The 19,955-nt window shown below is 40.2% G+C and overlaps 1 long non-coding RNA gene across 1 annotated transcript in view; it reads right to left on the reverse strand.

Moving 5' to 3' along the window:
* Positions 1-1,598: 1,598 nt before the first annotated feature.
* LOC144300958 (uncharacterized) overlaps positions 1,599-19,955 on the reverse strand; it is a 32,855-nt gene continuing 14,498 nt past the window's right edge. Inside the window, exon 2 of the long non-coding RNA XR_013367705.1 lies at positions 1,599-1,861. This is a non-coding gene — a long non-coding RNA (uncharacterized LOC144300958). The remainder of the gene's footprint in view (positions 1,862-19,955) is intronic.

The following is a 19,955-nucleotide window of genomic DNA, read 5'->3' on the forward strand; positions in this document are numbered from 1 at the left end:
GAGGTAATTTGGAGCCAAAATAATAAATACGAAGGGGACGGGAAAGCTCTTGGAAAATGTTAACTTGAGACACTCTTCTGATGATAATAATCCCTTGAGAAAATAAGGCCTCCTTCCGCAAGTGCCCCTGATGTGGTTCTAGGGCGGTGTGAGATGTGAACCCCAGAACTTTCTCTGTCCTCCCCACCATCTTAATTTTTGCTGGATTCTGGAAAACCTAAAGATGTTCCCTTCACACACACACCAGGATATAGATGTTTGATAAAAACGAGAAGTCAGTCCAAAGCCCCAATTTATACCACAGTGACATGCGGATTTAACAAACACTGAGGCCATAGCTGGATCATTCCCACGGCTTGTTTTCCCCCAGGGGTGCTCGAAGATACGGGCTCTGTCGGAAGGAGTCTGGGATAGCCTGCCTGACCCAGAACAAACACGTCTTGCTGATTTCCACAGATAATCTGAAAACCTCTTCAAGCTGAGGACAGGAGAGCAAGCGTTGAATTCATCAGGTTTAATGGGGAGGACCAGCAGCCAAGAGGAGAGTCCCAAGGATTTCTGTTGTTCTCAAGTAGTATGGAGGAGTGGCTACTTCCTCTGACCTAGTACCAACCCTTTGGGGGCCAAGATCTGCTCTGCTGCTGCCAGGGGCATGGCCTTGGGCAAGTTGTCCCACCTATCAGGGCTTTTGCTTCACCTCTAAACTGAAGCTAATAATGTTGCCTGCGTCCTAGGGTTGGACTGAGGGTGTAATGAATTCCTACCTGGCAGAGGCTTAGAACAGTGCGTGGTGCATATTAAGTGCTGCTTAGGGGTTAGCAATTGGGGGTTTCTCTTCTATTGTTGTCATATTGGATGAGTACTGTCTATTTCATATGCTAATTCCAATTTTCCCATGAAGCTCTTACAAACAAATGGTTTGGCTTTGGAGAGAGTGAGCCCTGTACTGACACCCCCGTGTTTTGCTAATTTAGTAGCCACGCCATCCTATGTAGTGACCTCGCCTTCCTGAGTCTCAGCCTGTATACCTGCAAACCTGCCTGCAATTGCAGAACCCACCACCCAGGGGGGATTCTGAGGATGCGGCGAGTGACATTCACCTGGTGTCTGGCTCCGAGGAGGAGCTCAGTCCAGGAAAGCTATTAGGATCATGCCGCTCATGGTATTAAGAATTCGTTGTCAACGCTGTGTTAAAATCTTAGGACAGCCAGGCTTTATGTTATCTGACAGAGAATTTTAAAATAATATAGAGTGAGATAGTGGCCAAATGGATTCTGGATTGCACATGATTTTTGAAAGGAGCAAAGAGACTCCTCCGTTCCTCCTCGAAAAATATACTCTTGACTTTGTGTGTGTATGTGTGCGTGCATGTGTGTGCAAGCACACGTGTGTGGATTCAGACCTTATGGGAGATTCTATATTTTAGCTTTCAAAAATTGCATAGCAAAATGCTCTCCGTGTTAGAAGAGGTCAAGAATTATGTAAACTGTCATGTATTAATTAGCATCAGAATACCATTAATAAATATGTCAAGAGTTGGCGTTGTCACTAGATACCCCAATTCTCTCTGTTATTAAAAAAAGATGTCCCCTATTAGGTGATTGTTCAACATACAGAATTTTATTGTTACTCTGAAATTGGGTACAGTCATATGCAATCAATTAAAATTACATTATGCAAAGCAGAAAATCCCTACTTTAAGAGGGAGGAGTCCAAAGTCTCAATAGAGAAGACAAATTTGGAGAGAGAATCTGGAGTGGCCTCAGTGACTGGATAGAGCTGCCCGTTCCTCCAGCAGTTGTCCTTCCTGGAGCTCCAGAATTCTTCTGCTCCCTTCTCCACTCTTTCATGCTGAACGGGACTGATTTGGGGGCATGTAAAGAGAATGACACCACTTACATCATTTTAAAATGTGAAAAAAACACTTGTTGACATGTGTCATGCCTACAGTCATGTGCTAATTACCAGAGGGAACTCAGAGGTCCATCAGACATGGTCCTCCTTGGAGAAGCTGGAGGTCCCAAGGGAAGGAGAGTCATACATAGCTCCCATAGCAAGAATGGGATGGAAAGGAGTCGGATAGAAGGGTTGGAACACATTCTGCCGCAGCCTGTTGTGCTAAGTTAGAACCTGGTGTTGGTGTGTACAAGAGGCTGCTCACACTTAAATCCACACGAGGGATATGGCCAGCTCTTAGGAAGCCCTTCTACAGGCAGGAGGTAAAGAATGTTAGGCAGAGGCCCTGGCACCCACCACCTTCTCCTAGACGTTCTTCCCTCTGCCAACAAACTTCCACTTCCATGGAGGAAATGGAGAGTTTCTCTTATTTTGATATTGCCATTTTCCCAAATATGGAAGCAATCCATGCTTGTAGAAACATAGGGGAAAAAATAAAACAAACAAAACCCCCGATCATCCAAGATGACTATTTGAATCTTGTTTGATTTACTCCTAATCATTCTCTTTGTTTTCATGTCTTTGTTTGGTGTTAATGTACGTGTGATGACATAGTATATTTTTATCCTGATTTTTCACTTACCATTGAAAGAATGCATTTTCATGCCTTTATAAAAATCTTTGCGCACAGCAGTTTCTGACTGCATGATGTTCCGTTCTCCCATAATTTACCTAAACATCCCCCTCTTGTTTACGTTGTTCTCTAATCTTCGCTGTTATAAATAATTTGCGAGAAACAGCTTTGTGCTTACAGCAGCATTTCCAAAACTGATATCTCTTTAAAGATATCGTGTAGGATGTTTTTAATAGGTAAGCTTAAAAAACCGAAGTGTCTGTGCTCAAATTAGTTTGGAAAGCCTGGGTTGAAGAAATAAGCTTCTTCCCAGCAGGAATTTCCAAAGTCTTTGTACCTAGTGTACGGTAAATTTCTAACAGAGGGATATGATTCCCAGACCTGTTGGTCCATGGAATCCTTTCTTTTCAAGAGCTGGTAAGCATGACTGACACTTTTCAATAGAATTAAGATATAATTCATATATTTTTTGCAAAAATACATTTGGAGTGTCTTTCAGACACATTTTAAGTGACTAACATATTCCTGATATCAAAATCAGACAAAGGCAGTTGAAGATAGGAAACTAAAGGTCATTTGCTCATGAACAAAGATGCAAAACCAAAAGAAAATATTAGCAAATAAATTGCAACAGAAAATAAAATGGATTAAAAATGCAAAGACTGGGCAGGTGGGTGGCTCAATTGGTTAAGCGTCTGCCTTTGGCTCAGATCATGATCTCAGGGTCCTGGGATCCAGCCCCACATTGGGCTCCCTGCTCAGCAGGGAGTCTGCTTCTCCCTCTGCCCCTCCCCCCTCACTCTCTCATTCTCTCTCCCTCTCAAGTAAATCAATAAAAATCTTAAAAAAATAAAGGTTACAAAAGCCATTCACTCTTAAGAAATCTATTAGTGTAAATCATTACATTAAAAGATCAAGAGAAAGTCTTGTGATCATCTCAGGGAACATTAAGACAGCCTACAAAATTTCAGACTTATTCAGGATTTAAATAAAAAGAAACGACTCTTAGAAAATAGCTATAAAACAAAACCTTAAAAATGATATACAATATATATTAGAATATAAAAATTAATATTTAAAGATATTTAAATGAAGATATTTGGGCTGAAGTTAGGATTAAGACAAGAATGTCTTCTCTAAGAACCATTATTCTACACTATGTGGGACCTCTCGTTAGAGCAATAGAACAAAAAAAAGGAAATTAAAGAAACAGGTATTGGAAATCATCATTATTAATAGATTATATGGTTGTTTTTAATAGATTATATGGTTGTTTATCTAGAAAATCCAAGGAACCAAATGAAGAACTATTATAATCAACTTTAGAATTAGTATACTGGTAATTTTCTAAATAGATAGAAGATGAATATATAAAATTCAATGCTTTCCTTTATTACAATGATAATCAGCTAGAAAACAGAATGGAAATGGAGATGCCATTCACAATAGCAATGAAAAGTACAGAATTTGGAAAACAAATTTGATATATGCATAACTTTGGTATAAAAATTGACAAAGCTTTTCTGAAGGATATTATATCCTAATTAACAGAGACAGATCATGTTTTCAGTTCAGGAAAGTCAATGTTTAAAAATGCCACTATTCCTCAAAATCCACTTAATGCAGTTTCGATCACAATCTCAATTTCCTTTTTGGTTCTGAGCTTGTTAATTTTTCTAAAATTTAATAAATCAGTGCTAAAATTTATCAAAATAAAATTTTAAGAATAACCAAGAACATCTTGAAAATGGTTTGACCTTGCTGGGATATAGGGTAGAGGAAAAAAGAAACAGTGTGTCCTGATTGGGAATACTTAGTATCTTCACTGAAAAGAAAAACTTAGAAATATGTTTCTGTGTAAGAGTTTTTGGGGAAGTCCAATAGCCATTTATTGAAGAGAAATGTTCAGTTAAAGTTCTACATTAGCTACAGAAAAATAAAATGAATAACAACTGGACTAAACAAGAAAATTTTTTTACAGGTGAAAGAGGAAACAATAATGAAAAATCAAAAAGTAAGCATGGACACAGAACAGACACATGAAAAAATGTTCAACATCACTTGGTATCAGGGAATACAAATAAAAATCACAAAGAGATACCACCTCATATTGGTCAGAATGGCTAAAATGAACAACTCAGGAAACAACAAATGTTGGCGAGGATGCAGAGAAAGGGGAACCCTTTTACATTATTGGTGGGAATACCAACTGGTGCAGTCACTCTGGAAAACAGTATGGAGGGTCCTCCACCCTACCATCTAGCAATTGCACTACTAGGTATTTACCCAAAGGGTAAAAAAACAGTGATTCGAAAGGGCACATGCACCCCAATGCTTATAGCAATAATGTCTACAATAGCCAAATTATGGAAAGAGCCCAGATGTCCATTGACAGATGAATGGATAAAGCAGTGCTCTATAAATACAATGGAATATTACTCAGCCATCGAAAGAATGAAATCTTGCCATTCGCAATGACATGGATGGAACTAGAGGGTATTATTATGCTGAATGAAATAAGTCTGTCAGAGAAAGACATATACCATATGATTTCACTCATATGAGGAACTTAAGAAGTGAAATAGATGAACATAGGGGGAGGGAAGGAAAAATAAAATAAGATGAAAACAGAGAGGGAGATAAAACCGTAAGAGATTCTTAACTATAGGAAACAAACTGAGGGTTGCTGGAGGGGAGGTGGGTAGAGATGGGGTAACTGGGTGATGGACATTAAGGAGGGCACGTGATGTGATGAGCTCTGGGTGTGACATGCAACTAATGAATCACTAAATTCTACCCCTGAAACAAAACAAAACAAAAGCCAATTAGAGCACTAAGAATAAATAAATAAATAAATAAATAAATAAATAAATAAATAAATAGGCATGGGCACGGAAGGATAAAAAATAGATAAGGTAAAGGCCATATTAGTATACCAAAATTGAAAAATTAAATAAATATTGACCAAAAATCTTGTGAATTAAGACTCACAGTCCTAGTAAATCCTTAAGTCAAATAAAAAATTAAAGGGAAGCCCACAGTGCAAATGAAACCAGGTCACTATCTTATAGCATACACTAAGAATGACTCAAAATGGATTGCGGACTTGAATGTAAGACCTAAAACCATAAAATTCCAAGCTAACATAGGCAGTTAGCTCTTGGACATCGGTCTCAGTGATGTATTTGTGGATCTGGATCTGACTTCAACGGCAAGGGAAACAAAAGCAAAAATAAACATGTGGGATGACATCAAACTAAAAAGCTTTCTGCACAGCAAAAGAAACTCTCATCAAAATGAAAAGACATCTGCTGAATGGGAGAAAATACTTGCAAATCATATATCCTGATGAGGGTTAACATCCAAAACATATAAAGAACTCATGCAACTCCACAATAAAAAAACAAACCCAATTTAAAAATGAGCAGAGGATCTGACTAGACATATTTTCTGAAGAAGACATACAGATGGCCAACAGGCCCTGGAAAAGATGTTCAAAATTACAAATTATTAGGGACACGCAAATCAAAAAACAATGAGCTATCACTTCACACCTGTGAGAATGGCTAGTATCAAAAGGCAAGAAATAAAAAGTATTGGAGAAGATGTGGAGAAAAGGAAGCTTCATGCACTGTTGGTGGGGCTGCAAACTGGTGCAGCCACTGTGGAAGACAGTATGGACGCTCTTCAAATCTACCATGTGATCTTGCTATTCCACTTCTGAGAATTTATCCAAATAATACAAAAACAGTAATTTGAACAGATATATGCATCCCCATGTTCACTACAGCATTATTTACAGTAGACAAGATAAGGATAGAACCTAACTGTCCATCAATAGAGGCATGGAGGATGTGGCATATATACACAATAGAATACTACTCAGCCACAAGGAAGAATGAAATCTTGTCATTTGTGACAATATAGATGGATGCAGAAGGTGTTACTCAAGTGAAGTAAGTCTGATGGAGACAGACACATACCATATGATTTCACTCCTGTGTGGAATCTGAAAACAGACAAAACAATACAAAGCAAACTCATAGATAGGGAGAGCCATTTGATGGTTACCAGGGAGGAAAGGGGTTGAGGGTTGGACAAAATGGGCCAAGGGGGTCAACAGTATGGTGATGGATGGTAACTAGACTTCGGGGGGGGGGGATCACTTTGTAGTACACACAGATGTTGAATTAGCATGTTGTACATTTGAAACTTAAATATTGTATACCAATTTTATCTCAGTAAAAAAATAAACTAAAATCACTAAAACATGAATGCACACACAAAGAAAATTATAGAGAAATAGCAAATCACTTAGAAAACAATGAACTGACTGTGTGGCTCAGTCAGTTAAGTGTCTATCTCTTGATTTCGGCTCAGGTCATGATCTCGGGGTTGTGGGATCAAGCCTGGTGTCAGGCTCTGTGCTCAGTGGGGAGTCTGCTTGGGGTTCTCTCTCTCCCTCAGCCCCTCCCCATCACCATTTGTGCATGCACGTCCTCTCTCTCAAATAAATAAATAAATAAATAAAACCTTTTAAAAAAGAATGAAGAGAACATTTTATTCTACAAACCTAGGGTGCACATCTGAAAGCTTTATAACACTATAGATTTAAGTAGTTAATCATCAAAGGTGAAAAATAAGGAAAAAAAGTAAATGTTTTAAAAGACAAAATACTAAAAATAAAGAAACCAGAAATTAGAAAGGAACTATAAAATAAATAAAAAGCCAGGAAGTGGGCTTTTATTCATTTAAAAGACAAAATTAGTGAAATAGAAAACCATAGCAACAAAGACAATAGAAGGATAAATTAATCCAAAAGCTATTTCTTTGGAAATAACACTAAAAAAGATAAATTCCTTTCAAGTTTGACAAAGGAACAGAGAGCGAGGGCAAAACATGCAGGATTAAGAATGAGAAAAGAGATAGAATTGCAAATAAAAGAGAACCTAGAAAAAACATGAGAGAGTATCACATGTAATACTGTGGCAAACATTTTGAACATGTAGAAGGAAAAAACCCAAACTAACTAAAAATTACCTAAATTGACCCAATAAAAAATGGAAATAAACCAATTACCATTGAAGAAATTGTAAAGCTTCTTAAGGATGTGTCATTAAGAAGCATATAGAACATGGTAGGTTCACAGCTGAAATTTATTTAACTTTTAAAGATCAGATAAATAATTCTAATTATGTAAACTATTCTAAGCCAGAGATAAAGAAAGAAATCTTCCCAATTAAATTTATAAAGTTTGCATAACTTTAATACCAAAATTTGATAAAGAGTTGTCAAAAAGAACAACTATACTCTGACCTTACAAAAATAATTGTAAAAATTCTTAATAAATATGAGCAAATAGAACCTATCAACATAGCAAATGAATAATAAATTTTTATCAAAAAGAATTTTTTACAGGAAGGCAAGAGAGATTCAACAATCCTACAGTTGTCAACACAATCCATTACATCAATAAATTAAAAGAGTAATTTGATCAAATCAACAGATGCTACAAAGACAATTGACAAAAATATAGTGGTAATCTCATTCCTAACGGAAATTTTAAGTCAAACGGAAAAAGAGCAAATAATTTAATTTAATAACTATGTTGTTTGTTTACTATTTTTGACTATGTTATTCAATAGATTATTTACCAAAAATAAACAGGAAACATATCCTATAAGAGGAAAACTTAAAATAATTTCAACTACATTAGAAATTAGACAGTGATGCCTGCCATTGCTGCTATTAATAAGCACTGTCTTAAAGATGATAGGACAGGTGTTGTGGGTTGAATTGTTGAACTGGGTACCCCCACCCCCACAAAAGATGTCCTAACCCCCAGTACCTGCAGTAGGACCTTATTTGGAAATAGGGTTTTGGCAGATGATCAAGTTAAAATGAGATCATTAGGGTGGGCCCTCGTCCAATATGACAGATGTCCTTATAAAAGGGGGAACACACAGAGAGAATGCCCTGTGAAGGGGAAGGCAGGCATCAGGGTGATTGACCTGCTAGTCAAGGAATGCACCAAAGGTGGCCAGCACACCCCCCAGACTCTGAGGGACAGACACAGAACAGGTCCTTCCTCAGTCTGCAGAAGGAGCCAGCCCTCATGTCTCTGCGATCTTGTCCATAGAACTGTAGGGCAATACATTTCTGCCACTTAAGCCGGTGGATTTATGCTACTTTGTCATGGCAACCTTCACAAGTAATACAACAGGAGGATGAAATGATGGATCTAAACAGTGGAAGAGGATCGCCTGTTTTAAAGAATGATAGCATTGTACAGCCAGAAAACCCAAAGGGATTCGATTTTTTTTTTTTAAGTTACTAGAATTAATAAGATGTAAAGTGGCCCAATACAAGACAAGGGCCCAGGAATTCAGTAGCTTTCCTCTGTTCTAAATTTGAACATGGTCCTGGATGGTCTCCATTCGCCTTCCTGATCTTCCCTCCTTGTCCCTCTTTGCTCTCTGGCTTCCTGCTGGGCTCAGGCACTGGGAGGCACTGGGAGGCACTGGCAGGAGGCGGGAGAGACAGGCCGTCTCCCTTTCTGCTGGATGGAGGGTGGGCCACGGCTGCCTCCTCTGCCAGGGGCTCCTGGGCAGCTGTCCTTTCCTGCAGCTCTCTCTCCAAGTCTGTAAAGTGCTCACTGCCAGCTCCTGCTGTTCCCACCTGGGTCTGCCCTGCTGTGCTTCTCCATCATTTCTCTTACTCATGTCCACACCTTTCCAAACTCTTTCTTTTAAAACTCTTCTCAGTACCCCATTTGAGTATATCATGTGCCTCCTGCTGGGACCCTGATGCAAGGCACCTAGAAGTAGAAACTACCATTCTCAATGGCAACAAAAGCCACACATAGTTGGAAATGCATTTAACCAAGAAGTGTGGTCACTAAAAGAAGAAAAGGAAAGACCCTTTATAAACGTATAAAACCAGATCTGGGGGATCCCTGGGTGGCGCAGCGGTTTGGCGCCTGCCTTTGGCCCAGGGCGTGATCCTGGAGACCCGGGATCGAATCCCACATCAGGCTCCCGGTGCATGGAGCCTGCTTCTCCCTCTGCCTTTGTTTCTGGCTCTCTCTGTCTCTCAGTCTTTCATGGATAAATAAATAAATAAAATCTTTAAAAAAAAAAAAAAAAAAAAAAAAAACCAGATCTGAACAGATATTCTTCTTGGATTGGAAGACATACATAAAAAAAGTCAATTCCTCCAAATAAATATGTAAAAGTAATCTAATTCTAATTAAAATCTCAGAGACTTGTTTCCAAATTGGATGGCATGATATTGAAACTCACATGGAAGGATAAGTGTGCTCAGAATAGCTAAGAAACTTATGAAAGAGAACAGTGGGTGTACTTGCCTTACAAAATAACAGGTCTGCAATCAAGTCATGGTGGATTCAGGAACAGGCAAAGAGATCAGTGAAACTGAATAGAGAATTCAAAATCAGATCCCAGTAAATACAAAAGTATAATAAATGACGAAGTTTCATTTCAGTGGGACAAAGATTATTTGATCAATAGTGTCAGTACAAGGGCTATCTGAAACAAAATATAATTGGGACTTATTTACATCACACTAAAAAAATATAATCTATGTGGACTGAAGATACAAATACAAAAAAAAATAGAACTCTAAAAATCTCAAGAAAATCTAGGGGTGTACACACACCATCTAAGGGCTGAAATGGCCTTAACCACCACTGGAAACCTAGACGTTATTCTATATGTTGGCAAATAGAACTCCAAACAAAACAAAACAAAACAACCCCCCCCCCCAAAAAAAACGAAAAAGTAAACCTAGAAGTTATAGATTAAAAAGAGAGAGAGAGACATGGATAGGACTAGAAACAGTTTTTAAACTCTTAGAAGACAAATTGGAGTCTGTACAAAGTCAATAGACAAGTGGTAAATTCAGAAAAAAAATATTTGTAAAGAAGAATTTTGGAAAACAAGTATTTGTATTTGAAACTATTCGTAATGTAAAATATTACCAAACGATTGTAAAACTGTCATGTAATTAGGCACCAGTTTTGCTGGAGGGGGCTTTCTTCCCAGTCCCAGTATGTTGCTGGCCTCCTCCTGCCGAGTCCCAGCAGTGGGCCGGACACTCCACGGTGCCACCCCCAGCGAGTCTCAAGGGCACTAGCTCTGCAGATGGCTTCCAAGGAGCACTGAGCTGGGGGGGGGGGGTGTCCCCGCCAGCCGCACTGGGCCCTCACTGTTCCTCATGAAAGCCATGCCAAACATGCACCAGCCTTAGGACCCTCACTGGCTATCCCTCCTTCCTGCAATCCAATTCCCTCCTTTTTCTTTTCTTTTCTTTTTTTAAGATTTTATGTATTTATTCATGAGACACAGAGAGGCAGAGGAAGAAGCAGGCTCCCAGGGAGGAGCCTGATGTGGGACTTGATCCCAGGACCCTGGGATCACGACCTGAGCCAAAGGCAGACATTCAACTGCTGAGCCGAGGCATCCCAATTCCCTACTTTTTCAAGTCTCTGCTCCAGTGCCACCTCTGAGATGTCTTTCCTGGCACCCCGTCTCAAATAGCACTGCCTGCTTCACTGCCTCTGTCAGCCTTGTCCCGTTCTCTCCAGGTCCCCTCTGACTCCACACCTGTCTGCTGTCCATTTACCTCTCTAGAATGGGAGCTCCAGGAGCACAAGAAATAAACCTGCTCTGCTCACAGCTATATACAGCTGCCAGCAACAGTGCCTGGTATGCAAAAGGTGCTCAAAAAATGTTTGTTAGATGAGTGAGTAAATCACAGCCATTGACCTAGAATCAAGCTTAAATAACTCAATATTAATTCTTAGTGTCATTAGGAATGAGCAAAAAAGGGGTTATATACCTTGTAAGTTGTCATAGCCTTTTCTAAGAGGTTATGTTCCCATTCCTGGGAATCTAATCCAGAAAAATAAAAGGAGAAGGACACAGAACATAACAGAGATGATATTTATTTGTGCATTATTTGTCCAAAAAAGGAAATTAAGTCAGACTCTATCAGTAGGAGAATGACTGAATAGATTATGGCACATCCATGTAATGAAATATTATGCAGCTCTTTAAAATGAATTAGAGTTATACCAGTTGTTTCAAAGGGATTTCCATGAGGTTTTGTTGAGATTCAAAAGCAAGATTCTGAAATATGTGTGTAATATGATCCTTTGTATGTACATTTAAAATCCTAATGCAATTATTAGTATTAAAAATATTAAGTTTGCTAAAAACATAAAATGAGTACATTCAATGCGTTGAGGAATAATGCTAACATACCAAAGAAATAGAAATAATTGTTTCACTTGAAAGATGTTATATCATTAATTATTAATACTAATACACTGTTTATTTTCTTATAGAGTAACAAAATGATTATATAACACAACAGGAGTGTGGAAAAATTCCAAGGAGGTGTGGGGGGTGATTCATGACTCAAAGATTTTCTTGAGGATATAAGCTATAACATAGTTTTAAAAGATATGAAAGTTTGGATCAAAAGGAAGATAGTAAATGGCAGGGGTGCCTGGGTGGCTCAGTTGGTGAAGCATCTCACTGTGGCTCAGGTCATGATCTTGGGATGCTGGGATTGAGCCCTGAGTCAGACTCCGCTAAACAGGAAATCTGCTTCTCCCTCTGCCTCTTCCCCTTCTCATTTTCTCTCCTCCCCCCAAATAAACAAATAAATCTTAAAAAAAAAAAAAAAGATAGTAAATGGCTAGCAAATCTTCTTGCCAAAAAGTTTTTACTCATTGGGCGCACCAGCCTCGAAGGCTCAGGTACACAAGTTCCATGAGCCAGAGAATTTAAACTAGAAGTCCTATAAATCAAGATGATAGGCTCATTCATAATGGTGTAATTAAATAATTTGCACCATTAGTATATCATTTTTCAAAAAAGATCGTGTTGCTGCATCTACTGAAGAATTATGTTTGGTGTTATATGACACATTCATTGGGACACACTAGCTTGAAAACTTCTGCAATATAGTGATCCCTAATAAACAGAAAAAATTGAAGATTAACAAAGAAAACAAGGTATCTGTTTGTAGCAATAAGAAATTGAGTTGTCTGTATGGTCAATGATTCCTAATGCTTCCAAACTCCATTTTGTATTTGAGAATGTTGGGTTGTGCAAATCCTGACAAGGCTAACCATGGCCTATTTCATGGTGAGAGTCAATGTTCATTGAAGAGAGAAGTAATTAACTGCTTTAAAAAACAAACGCAAACCATGGAAAAATTGCAAGTATGGTACCAAGAATTTTTTATGCCATTTCAGAGAAAGTTGTCTCCATGATGTCCCAACATTCCCAAATATTGGTAAGTATTGTGTATGCCTATAAACAAGGATGTTCTCCAGCATAAACAAAATTCAAGAAATTAACATTGATATAATACTGCTATCTGATCCTCCGTCGGTGTTCAAGCTTTTCTAATTGTCCCAGTGATGTTTTTAGAGCAAAAGGATCCAGTTCAGAATCGCATGTTGAGTTGTCATTTCTCTTTAATTTCTTTGGTCTTTCCTGATCATGACCTTGACACTAAAGATTACAGGTTGGTTGTTTTGTGAAATTTCCCTCCTATCAGGGTTTGCTATCTCCTCGTGATTAGATTCACGCTATGTATCTGGGGCAGGAATACCACAGATGTGATATCGTGTTCTTCTTTGGGATCCTATCAGGGGGTGTACAATCTCAATTTGTCCCATTACTGATATTACTTACTCCACTTAACGTGGAATCTATCAGACTTCTTCACAGTATCAGCTCTGCTTTTCTATTTGTATTTAATAAGTATTTTGTGGGGAGAAATTCTGAGACTCTGGAAACATCCTATTCCTCATCATATTTTCAATTTATTCATTCACTTATATCAGTCTGGACTTCATGGTTTCCTATTTTATTCAATGGGTTATAATTCATTACTAAAATTATTTAGTTTGATACTCAAGTCGTACCCTATTTGACCAGTAAGAGCCCCTCCACCTGCTCCTTCGGCGTGTCCTCCTCATTCTTCAAACACTTTCTTACTTTGGGGTACAAACAGAAATTTCAAATTCATTCTGTTCTTCCTCGGTGCTGGCTATAGAGTCAGACATTTCTCCAAGGATCCCTCACTTCTTTTCATAAAGGATGGTATTTAGGAAGCAGTACCTGTGTGCTATATGTGCTCAGTGCAGTTGAGGTGTCCCTGCTTCCAAGTATATATGTAGCCATGTGTTCACACTAGTACTCACAGGGGCTGAGCTTCTTTTATTCCAGAACTGTAACTCCATTATCATATTGTAAATCTAAATGGACTTTCTGGGGGTCCATAGTGTCAGAAAGGGGGGCACAGTCTGGTGGAGCCTCCTCATTGGCCTGCAGGAGACAGTCCACTCCCCTGCTCCACCTGGCCTGCCCTAATGGGGGCTGTCACCCTGCGACAGATATAATGTAATGTGAAGAACTGGCTGCTTCCATGCACTGGGAAGTCTGCACTAAAGGCCTTTGCAAGCTTCAAAACTCTTGCCATTGTAAATCCTGACTCTCCCCAAACCATCCTTCCTTAAGTTCGGCTAAAGACAGATATTCCGGGCTGTAGCTGCCATCTGTGCCACAACATGGAACTGTACTCTCTGCCCACTGCCACCCTGCCTGCTGTCTTATGGTGCACCATTTAGAGACTAGGGAACAGAGAGGGAAAGACCTCTATGGAAGAGTCTGCTTGACTACAGATCTAATCTTTCAAACATGGCTAAAGATACTAGGGTCTTTTGCCATTAAATGCCTGAAGGTGAAACTGAGTGAACTTAATGTATCTTGGAGAGTAATTATGAGACAATTTTGATTGCCAGATCGTCCCATCTAAATTAGAAATTGTTAAAAGCAGAGTCATGCTCATAAACATTTAACATTTTATACTAATTTTTATTTTATGCCTGTAATAAAAATGATTTAACTGTGTTGTCTTATATTTGAAAGGTTTGGAAATGCCTGTGCTTGGACTATTACATTTTTGGCTCTCTGACACTTATGCAGAAGGATGTCATTTCTCAGTTTGCTTTTTCTTACATTTCAACAATAATGATACAGTTAGGAGAAAAACCTTGCCACAGTCTGGGAACTTAAATAACTGTGAGAACATTCCAGTCACAGGTTTGGATTTGTTCATATGAAATCCGAGGTGTAAGTTTGTCACAGTGTTTGCAATTTCTGTTTCTCAGGAATCATCTTTTATTTTGATAACAGTCACACAAGCTCCATCTCCAGAGGCTTCCAGGGAGGGGCTTTAGTCTTCCTGTTGTGTCGGAGAATCTCTCAGACATACAGAACATTCTAGCAACTCCAAAGCGGGGCTCAGAGTTCATCGAGGCATGATTGAGAACCCAGCCAAATTATGTACTGATCTACAGGGCATTTCCTTTTTTGTTTAAAAAATTTTTTAAGTTCCTCAAATCCAGATCATTTAAATTTTTTTTTGTTTTATTTTTGTCCATTTATGTCAGCTGTAAAACTTTTTTTTTTTTTTTTTTTTTTTACCTGGCTGGCTGTGAGGGGAAGCAAGTGCCTGGAGCACAGCCACCAGCAATGCTGAGGCATTTTCCAGCTCCCTTAGGAACCAATCTGACTAGAAGAAGTGAAGAGAAAATGATCCTTCATGCTTCCTCATCAGCTCAAGTTGAGATGCCTGCCCTCAGCCTCTGCATATCTCAACTCAGAGGGCTTCCAAGGCCTGCTCAGGCACAGGCTCCTCCTCGAAGCCATCTCTGACCACCAGAGCCGGAAGCAGCCCTCCCCTCTTCTGAAGAGCTGCTGTCCTTCTGATGCCTTCCTAGTGACCCTCACCAACTTGAACAAATCGTGATGACTACCCCTGTCCTTTGTGCCATCTTCTGATCTCTCTGGGTAACTCCGAGCTCTTTGAACTCAGGTACTGCACGGAATTCAGCCCCAGATCTCTCTTGCTGTGCATCAGTAGCACATAAACAGTTGTTGAATGAATGAAGGCGAGAATCCAGTGTTCTGGAGAGGAAAACCTACGTACGATGGAGTTAGCCCATGGGCAACTGATCTGAGTCCTTTGTATCTTAGGGGTGAGGAGTCTGAGCTAATGGAGAGGAGAATATCTAGGCAGGCACGGATAGTCTTAGATGCTCCTGAAATCCCTTTAGCTTGAAGAGGCCGTGAAAAATTAGAGACATGTTCTCTGCTTCACAATCTGGACTCAGGACTGGGAGGTGATATAGTCAGATGAAAGCCCAAATCTTTAATAAGAAAGAAAGAAAAAAAAAAGAGCCACGTTTGTTTACTGAAGACAGACTGGATGAGACACAACAGGATGATGAGAGAGGAGGGCCTGGGGTGCAGACAGAGGTGCTCCTGCAGCCCCACCAGGCCCGGACGAGCTGACCCCTGAAACGTCAGAAACACATGCCCCCGACGACTGGCTCCGCCACTCAGGCCGTGCCCCCCATCCTGAGCCTGCTCTGTTGCAGTCTGACTCACTGTGGTCATGGGGCTCCTTTGTCTCTCCTCCCAATTGTGTGGAGTGGTTCTTTGGCCTCCATTTCACAAAGCCGGCTTTGGATGCTCTCCAGCGACTCTGCTCCCTGCTTACAAAGAACTGGGCCGAGAGGGCAAATTGGGACCAGGGAAGGTTTTTTTGGAACTTCTTTTGGCAACAAGCCTAAAAGGCCATTAAACCTAAAAGCCATGTAATTTTTCTGCTGGGCAGGGAATGGAGTAAGGGTCTGGTTCTACTTATGAAGTAAGATTCCTGCTTTTGTGGGAAGTTTGCGGTAGAAACAACCCATTTTGTGTTTTTAGTTTAAAAATTATTTCCTCTGCTCTGCTAGGTGAATAAATAATTGTGCTCCATTATGACGGAAATAGTCATTTTGTTCACATAAGAAAGCCTCTGGCATCTTGGAAACAACAGACAATAAAGCATCCGTGCTGGGTATTAGTAAGTCTTAACTTTTTCAAGTGTGTATCTTTGAAAAATGTTAAAGAATAAAGACATCTGGTAAAGGTCAAATTCATGTTCTTATTTCAGGCCTCTGTTCATTTGACATTTCGGTTGAGGAAAGACAGTTTCTCTGCTACTCGGGGAGGAAGTAAAAGTTGTCCAATGGCAGATGTAGTGCCGCTGTTAAACAAAACCCTAATATTAATTTCCTCTCTGTTCTAAATCACTGGGGGGCAATGGGGTGGCTTAGTCTTTGCCACGTGAGGGAAGACAAGCAGTAAAGAAAATAAAACATTTCCCTATCCGTGAAAAGACAAACACAAAAACCACACCAAGTGAAACATTTTTGACAGACGTCTTTAGTTTTCTCACACACACACACACACACACACACACCAGATCTGCAACCTGAAAACATGGCATTGGAGAAAAAAGGAAACAAAATACTAGCAGAACATCCCACAAATCTCAAACTTTGCACTGACTTGGAGGAAGAGAGTGTTCGACAGAGACACTCGTGAGTTTGGACAGCTCGACTTAATTGATGTTGTCCAATGACAGTCCCTTGTCCAAAAGAACCTCACGTTGGTTTCTATGTCTCCTCCTCTGGCCACTACGTCCCTGGGGCAGAGCCATGAAGGAGTCTGGAAGGCCTGGCCAGTTGGACTGATGAGCCGAGACCCTCGCTGCTGGGCCTGCCTGGGGTCGGGCCTGGAAGTCCTGACCTCTGACGGCCTCTGGGCACAGGCCCACAGCAGCCCACCTGCCCACCTGCAGACACCATCACAATGTCTGGAATCCCCCACACCAAGTCCTCCCACCTCTCCGGAGGCCAGGGAACAATCATGCTTCTGCTGAGCTTAATTCATCTTCCTCTTACAGGCTGTGTTTAAGACTGGCCGGCAGAGATCAATGCCTCTCCTGCATGCTTTAGACCAGACAGGAAATGAGCAGAGATGTTCTTAGTTTACTGCAGCTCTAACTGTCTTTGTACAACATTGTCTTCCCCACCTTGACCCACAGCGGTTGCCTTGTTTGGACCATGGCTGGCATTAGTGGATTGAATTCTGTTTAAGAAAAATCACCTGCCCAACCACCTGCTCTTTGACGTGATTATTCCAGCTGAGATATTCTGTTCCTCACAGTGTGCTTATTGCAAAATCTTTACTCTCTTTTTATTGAATTTACTACATTTTTCAAGTGGCCAGAAAAATTCTTTCATATAAGGCTGTTGGTATATCTTCCTTTAAACAAGAATGATCTGAAAATTTATTTAAATATTTATAGAGGGCGTAAAGTAGGAAATGATTGTTGCAAAAGCAATGCCTTTCGATATAATTTTCAAAAATTCAGTTTTTCACATTTTAAGAGTATATGCTCTGCACATGTTGTTGATACATGGGAAAGAGGGTTTTTTTTCCCTTCATGAAAGAAGAGAAAGAAGCAGAAAGAGGCCAGGATGCAGGGTTTTAATGAACAAGTACTTGGAAGTTTTGAGCATCACTATGTGTTCAGTAGAGAAAGGGACAGGGAATGAGATGTCTTGCCTCAGCTATAGAGAGAGGAGAATCAACACTTTTGGACTTTTGCCTGAGAGGGTCACCTGCAGGCCTTGTCACTATGGCCAATGTTTTCCATCAGGGTACGAGGATGCCGGGTTGCCACCACAAAGGACACCTTTGTTGAAGACTCTTAATGTTTTATTTTATTGGGATTTCTGAGAAGCACACATTTTGAAACTCCAAATACCATTTTCTGACTATTAACCGCTAGATATGTCAGGGTTGATGACATGAGAGAGCTCTCCTTCCTTTTCCCTACATCTCTCTCTCTCTCTCTCTCTTAAAGATTCACAGGTAAAGTCCTCTTACTGTGATATTCCATGGCTGTTTCTGTTTTAAGGAAAAGCTGGGACAAGGCTGGGAGCTTGGCCTAGCCAGGGTGTATTTTAAAAGATCATGATTTCTGACCTTAGAGAAGCAGCACTTCATTATCAAGAAGAGGCAGTTCTAGAAAACACATTTGGAATGCTCTCTAAGGCCTCTCTACCTCCAACATGCCCAAATTCATTGTGTGATGTATTGTTGTTTGCTATTTGGATACCCTTCACTGAATGGTGAGCAAAAGAGGCAATTTTTTATTCTTTTTTTCAGTAAGTCAATAATAGAAAAAAATTCCTATGCATTCTAACCTATTTGGTCTCCCACAATGCCCTTTAATTTGAAAGAAAATGAAGAATTATTATAGAAATCCACCAAAAAAAATTAATGCAAAATGAGCAGAGCTGTTTTGTTTCTGCTAGTGGTGCAATATTTTCTCATGGTTGTGTTCTTGAAACATGAATCTGTGATAGTTTAAGAGCTGAATACATAATTTAATACTGCCCAAGGCCAGCATTAGCTAAAGCAGATGTTTGTGAAAGATGCATGTCTTTATTGGAGGCCTGAGCTGCCCTAATTCGGTCCATTTCACTCTGCCTCCCTTTTGGTGCTCTCTTCTGCAATGATGGAGTCTGAGAATGGCCCCCTTCGAGGAGCCCCAGGAGGGCCCATTACACACGACAGAAAGCTGCCCAAAATGCAGAAGCTGGTTGTCTTTCGGGGTTGTTTTATGTATCCAACTGTTGACATGTCATTGAATCCCTGGATCTCACAATGGGAAGATCCTCAGAAGGTTCTCTTGAGGCCTGGATCCTCTATGATATTCAGAGCTTCACATTTGTTCCATGACAGCATAATCCTCACAAGGAAGCAGTCTGAGTGGGGTGACCAACAGCGGCAATTTTGAAATTCCAACTCGACCGTGTCCTCACTGTGTGGCCCTGAACTAGTTATTGGAACTTCTCTGTTTTCTCATGACATTTACCTCGCAGTGTTGTTTTGAGGCTCCGATGAGGTAATGGATAGAAAATCCTTACCATGTGCCTGGAATACTGGAAGGACTAAGTGGAAACCATGACTATAGTTGCATTTTTCGTCAATGTGCGTTTCCCTGGAAGCTCCCGCCTGGATTCTAGTTGTGCCCCGCAGCTAGCTAGCTGCAGAAAGCAAACCCAACCTCTATCTCACATACCTGTCAATCTGATGTTTGAAATGTTCATTCTTTTCACCTCTTTCCTCTCCATCCTTTGGACTCTTTATCACAATCACCATAAATTGCTCTCATTTCTCCAAGTGTCCACTGTTCTTGCTCATCCCTGGTCTTTTGCACATGCTGTTTCTCTCAGCCTGGGCTTCTTCCTCCACTACTTCCCCCATTTTGGCCACATCAAATCCACTTCAAACTTCAGGTCTCAACTAAAATGTCCCTTCTGCAATAAGCCTCCCTCGATCCCTGGCATATTTCCCAGGGCCAACTGCCCCTTACATCCCCAAGCACTAATTGAGTTTTGCAGGAAGAAGATATAAGGAAAAAATTAGGCAGAGGTGGAGGAAAAGAAGCATATGTCTCATTACTTGGAACTGAGCTA

Source organism: Canis aureus, chromosome 29 (assembly GCF_053574225.1).
Source record: "Canis aureus isolate CA01 chromosome 29, VMU_Caureus_v.1.0, whole genome shotgun sequence".
In the NCBI taxonomy this organism is placed as follows: Eukaryota; Metazoa; Chordata; class Mammalia; order Carnivora; family Canidae; genus Canis; species Canis aureus.